Source organism: Felis catus, chromosome A3, assembly GCF_018350175.1.
Source record: "Felis catus isolate Fca126 chromosome A3, F.catus_Fca126_mat1.0, whole genome shotgun sequence".
Classification (NCBI taxonomy): domain Eukaryota; kingdom Metazoa; phylum Chordata; class Mammalia; order Carnivora; family Felidae; genus Felis; species Felis catus.
The window spans coordinates 118,194,569-118,200,375 of record NC_058370.1 but is presented as its reverse complement, the minus strand read 5'-3'; the positions used below and the strand labels follow the sequence as shown (position 1 = coordinate 118,200,375).

Below are 5,807 nucleotides of genomic sequence, written 5' to 3'. Positions count from 1 at the left end.
AGAAATATAGGCAAAGATGTTATTTGAAATGGTCTTTGTAGAACAAAATTAGGAATCACTTAAATGTTCATCTTTAAACCCCGATATGTATATTTTATACTCTGAGTATATGGAAACTGTTAAAAAAATGAAGTATGTACTGACATAAACTCCTAACTTGTCTTGGTAAATGAAAAAAGTAATGTGCAGAATGATGCATACAATATTGCTATTCACTTGAGCATAAACAAAAACAGAAACAAAACCTTGAAATAATCGATATGTCTATGTGTATGTGTATCACATATATTTCAAAGTATATCCAAATGCTTAGAAAAAAATTTGATGAGGGGGGCACCTGGGTGGCTCAGTCCGTTAAACGTCTGACTTCAGCTCAGGTCACGATCTCACCACTTGTGAGTTCGAGCCCCACCTCGGGCTCTGTGCTGACAGCTCAGAGCCTGGAGCCTGCTTCGGATTCTGTGTCTCCCTCTCTCTCTGCCCCTCCCCTGCTCATGCTCTGTCTCTCTCTGTCTTTCAATGATAAACAAACGTTAACAAAAATTAAAAAAAGAAATAAGTTTGATGAGGAATTAAGGAATGGGAATTGAAGGAGACTGTCACGTTTGAATTTTTTCGATCATAACATATCCGTGTATGATTTATGTATTTAGATTTAAGATTGAAGAAGAAAAAATAATGGGAGCATTCTGATTGCTTCAACTTGGGTCATGTGACTATTCCTTGGCCATCAGTGACCAAGGGGCTCCCAGGGCTCTGACTGGCCGTGCCTGGGTTACACATTCACCCCTATGAACACTGGAACAATACTCATGATCGGCAGTTCCTTCCATAATTACACGTTGTTGTGGGGAAGGAGCTGTTCCCTCAAGAAAGGGAGGTGCTGTTCTGGGCAGACAAAATGATACATCTCTGTAGTGAAAATATTTGGGCCAGCATCATCTGTATGGGTTTATGTATGTGTCGTCCAAGGCTGAATGCTTTGTTCAATATGTTTTTATTACAGTACAGGATAAGGATTTGTTTTGCTCACTGCTATATCCCCCAGAACCCGTGAAGGTTCAGGGTATATAGTAGTTGCTTGGCTTAGCAGATATTGGTTGAATGGAGACACCACTATTTTCATCTATGGTTATTTTAATAGTAATCTACAAATGGGCCTGCTGACAGAGGCAACTCTTCCCAGATGCTCTCAGTAGGGGCAGTACAGAGAAAGGAAGAGGAAGTCGAATCACCAGCTCAGGACTCCTCCCAAGGCCGGGGAGTCACCAGGACCCACACCTGGGACAGTTTGACAATGACTTGGCCGAGGCATGGGGTTGGGCAGGGGGAGTATCTGCAGCCCAGTCTCTCACACTTCTCATGACTAAGTGATTCTTCCTTTCTGGCCTACTCACTTTGCAAATGCTCCCTTAGCCCGTGTTATAGACTCACCAGCTGTGGAAGATGGAGCCACAGAGGAAGAGAAGGTGGCAAAATGGGCCAGGTCACCTAGGGTGGGTGACCCTTGGGTGAGTCACCTAAGTCGTCTGAATTCTTTCCTTATCTGTAAAGTGAGAATGATATAAAGAATCTCTCCCTTAGCCAGTGGTGAACATGGCCCTCCATTATCCATTGGTAAACACAGAGATATCAACTAAAACCCTGAGATGGCTCATTTTCCTGAGAGCCTACCACAGAGAAAGAAGTCCGAGTCCCAAGGATTGAGCCTTGGGGGTGCCCCCAGCAGGAAAGGGAGGACTTGTAAACGGCACAGGGAAGTAAGAATAGGTGGTTTTAGAACAACCAGGAGCTTGAGGTCAGGAAAGCTAACAAGGCAGAGCGTTCCAGGAAGGGGGTCACCAGCAGTGTTAACACTGGTACTGTTGGAAGGAGGCCTATGGGATTCTGGCAAGAGAATGGTTCCAGAAAACGGGTGAGGCTGGAAGCCAGCCTGCAGAGGGGAAAGAAGGAAATAGCTTCCAATTATATTCTCCTCCACACTTCCCAAGAGGGGGTAGTCCTTCCCCCTCTCTCTTCCCCCTCCTGGGTGCTGGCCTCTGCCTGGGGAAAGAGCTGATCTGCCCCACTTCTGCAGGGAGGGAAGGCTCAGCTCCAGGTCCCAGGCCTGACCCAGACCTTGTCACTCCCTCTGGAAAGGAGCTGGATTCTGCTTCATCCTGCACTCACCAACACCCCCGCCCCCCTACTCCCAATGGGCTGAGATCCTTCCTGGAAGGGACTGACCACTGGAAGCTTTCTTCCCATGCATGACCTCCCTGGGCCCAGTGGCAGAGGAGATTTCTTTAGCCAGGTCCAGGGTGTGTCTGCTCCCAGTCCTCTGTGTCTTGGACCATGCGTTTATCCTCCTTGGGTCTCCCCTACCATGCAGATAACCCCAAGCCCTGTGCCTCCTGTGCTACAGAGTTCCCAGAATGCCTTTCACCTGAGCACATTTACTGAGTGGAGAAATAGGATGTTCTTAAGGCAGCAGACATTATAGCATTATATAAATATATACATAAATGTATAACTTATAAATGGTATAATATAATATACATATTTCTTTTATATTTGGGGGTTGAGGCTTTACTGTAGTGATACAATTTTGTATTCCCTTTCCCCCCCCCTCCTTTTTTTCACAGAACACCAAATCACAAGCACTCTTCCAGGTCATAAAAAACGTGTGAAGGCATTTTAATTAAGGCCAGGAGAGACCAGCATGGAAATCCGTGTATGTTTGCTGGCAAAGGAGGAGGTGTGAGTGGAGAGAGAGACTCAAAGATGGTACAGGGTGACGGAGGTCAGCCAGGAGCCCAAGTGGGGCCAGGGCCAGGAGTGGGGGGTGGTGCTGGGGCAGTTAGGGCTGGAGATGTTCTGGGTGGGGAGGCAAACTGCCCCTTGCTTTCACTCTCACTCCTGTACTAGCTCCAGTGACCCCCCAGAGACCAGGCAGCGAGTCCACATTCTTCAGGTTCAGTGGATTTTCTGGTTGGAGAAATGTGAGAATTTAAATTGTGGGGCACCTGGGTGGCTCAGTCGGTTAAGTGTCCGACTTCAGCTCAGGTCATGACTCACGGATTGTGGGTTCGAGCCCCGCGTCGGGCTCTGTGCTGACAGCCTGGAGCCTGGAGCCCGCTTCAGATTCTGTCTCCCTCTCTCTGTGCCCCTCTGCCACTCATGCTGTCTTTCTCTCAAAAATAAACATTAAAAAAATTTAAAAAGAAAATTAAATTGTTGCCACCAAACGATCTAGTTGCTGAACCTTTGAACCTTGAGCTGAGTTTGGCCTGGCTGAGTCGTCCATGAGAACCCAAGGGGAGCTAGAGGTGTGCGTGTCTGGTGGAGACTAGAAATGCAAGCCGGACAGTTCAAAACCGGAACAGATTCCGGGACACATTTCAGACATCTTTCCTTTACCCCCAGGGCCCTGTCCCCTCATCAGCCCCGTAACCATTGGCCACCTTGACTCCCACCGGCAAATGCCTCCACCCTTTCCTATGGTCATTACCTACCATTTATATTTATTGAGTACCTACTGTGTGCCAGATACTACAAGACACTGATGTTACAAGACATATCCTTGTCCTTAAGAGACTTCCATGTAACCAGCAGCTTGCTCAGGGGGCCCCAGAGATCCCCAAAACTTTTGTCTGTGTGATAGACCTTTCTGTGAACTGATGACGGCTTTGCACACCTCCCCAGAAAAACACAACCTGCATGGAAATTTACATACAGTTGAAGGTGGCACCAATTTCCTGGAAGCCCGTTTATGACCTAAGTGTCTGTGTTCCCCAAGTCACAAATGTTTTATCTAATTTAACCCTCTCATTCTGTAGATCAGGAAACTCAGACCTGAGAGAGAGAAATGACTTGTCCAGGGTCACACAGTGGGTTAGGGACTGAGTCAGGCCTTGACACCAGGACTACTGGCTCCACCAGGCTTCCTCTGCTTTCCCTGTTGGCTTGGAGAACCTGGCTGAAGAGGGGTCCTGGGCCAGTTCCCTTTTCAGCTGTCAAGTCTGGGGCTGACCAGCCTACAGGCCTCCTTCTCCACCACCCTACTGTCCCCTCAGGAATGCAGGACCAGTGGTCAGGAGTTCCCTGAACAGTTGCTCTGGCCCTGGCCGCCCCACTGGTTCCCCCCAGACGTCAGGGGAAATGTTCTGTAGAGAACAGGATGTGTTTTCCTGCAAAATCATTTGTCTCACAAGATGATTTGCATACTGGTAGGGACACAAATGTCATTCCCTGCCCATTTCCTCCCTAGGGAGAAGTGTTCCCATCACAGCTTTCCCCTCAAAGGACAGGCGGCTGTGTGGGCCCAGCCCCAGCCCCAAGGGACAACTTCCTGATAGGAGGGAATCAGATAATAGCGAGGACTCCCGGAAGTAAGGAGCCTCCCTTGTTGCCTTCTCACTTCCAGGGCTTGGCTAGACGGGGGCTCCAGGCTCCAGCTCTGATAAATGGCCTGCTCCTGTGATCCCCAGGGCTCTGGGCATCTACCTTTATAACACATTCTTGGAGGTAAATTACTGGAAATTCAGCTGCTAGAAGGGAGGCTTGAGGTGCTGTTAGGTGAAAAATAATAACAAATACGTAGTGCTTATTACATGCCAGCATTGCTCTGAGCAACTTACTGTAAATTCATGTAATTCTCACAACATAGTGAGCTCGGTTCTATAATTTTTTTCCATTGTCCACGTGAGAGATCAAGGTTCAGAGAGGTTAAGGGCACAAAGCTGGTAAGCAACACAACCAGAATTTGAACACAGCCAATCTGCCTCCTAAGTTGGGATTTTAAGTACTATATTACAAGAGGGAGCATTAGAAGATTGGAGGTCTAGTCTAACCCTTGGAGGCTGTGCCGTAGTCCAGAAGCGTTGGCATGGAATTCAGGTTCCCTTATGATCTGGTCTCAGCCCTACTGCTATCCCTCCTTGCCTCCTACCACCATGATCCACTGCCTCGACAGTCCATGAACATGCCCCAGCTGGTCTGCACATATCTTTCACTCTACCCAGACAGTACTTACCCATTTCTGTCTGAAATGTCTCTTTTTCTACCGAGAACCTCTGAACAACCCTCCCTGTAGACTGGGGTTAGGCGGGCCTTTCTCTTTTTAAAACTTTTATTATTATTATTACTTACTGTGGCTTTCGTCAGTTTGTCTTCTAATTATTGGCTAATACGTCTCTTTTGCTTCCAGACTTCAGTCCTAAGGACTGGATATCTGTCATATCCATTTCAGAATCCTCAGCACTCAATCCAGCACCTTATATGTAGTAAATACTCAGCAGATGTCTGTTATGTACAGTGAACAAAGGATGTTACAAAATAATATACGCAGTGTGCTAAATATTGTATTATGTATACTATAAATATATCACCACGCAGAACATCCCAAATGTTAACAATTTTCACAGAATTTGGGGGTTACAGGTGATTTTTCTTTCTTTGCATGTCTGCATTTCCCAAAGTTTCTGTAATGATCATGTGTTACTTTTGTAATACAAATGGAAAAATAAATTATTAGAAAACTGGTTTCAAAAGGATAATCACTACTATTTCTTGAGCACTTACCACATAAATTAAGAACTATACACAAAATGAGCTGTATATATACTGTCTCTAATATTCACAACGGTTCTCTTTGATAAATACTATTGACAGAATTACCATTTTACAGATGAGAAAACTGAGGTCCACAGAGGTCAAGTAATTCACTTACAGTGACACAATTAGTAAACAGTGAACTTGAACTTGGAACCCAGCTTGTTGGACTTCAGAACCCGAACTGCCACCTCTTTGCACTCAGCTTCTAGATG

General features: G+C 46.3%; 1 long non-coding RNA gene across 1 annotated transcript; it reads left to right on the top strand.

Annotated features, from left to right (window-relative positions):
* The first annotated feature begins 450 nt into the window (after nt 1-450).
* On the top strand, nt 451-5,522 carry LOC123384575. Its single transcript, XR_006595868.1, has 2 exons — nt 451-1,511; nt 2,625-5,522. It is a non-coding gene; the product is annotated as an uncharacterized LOC123384575 (long non-coding RNA).
* The last annotated feature ends 285 nt before the right edge of the window (nt 5,523-5,807 follow it).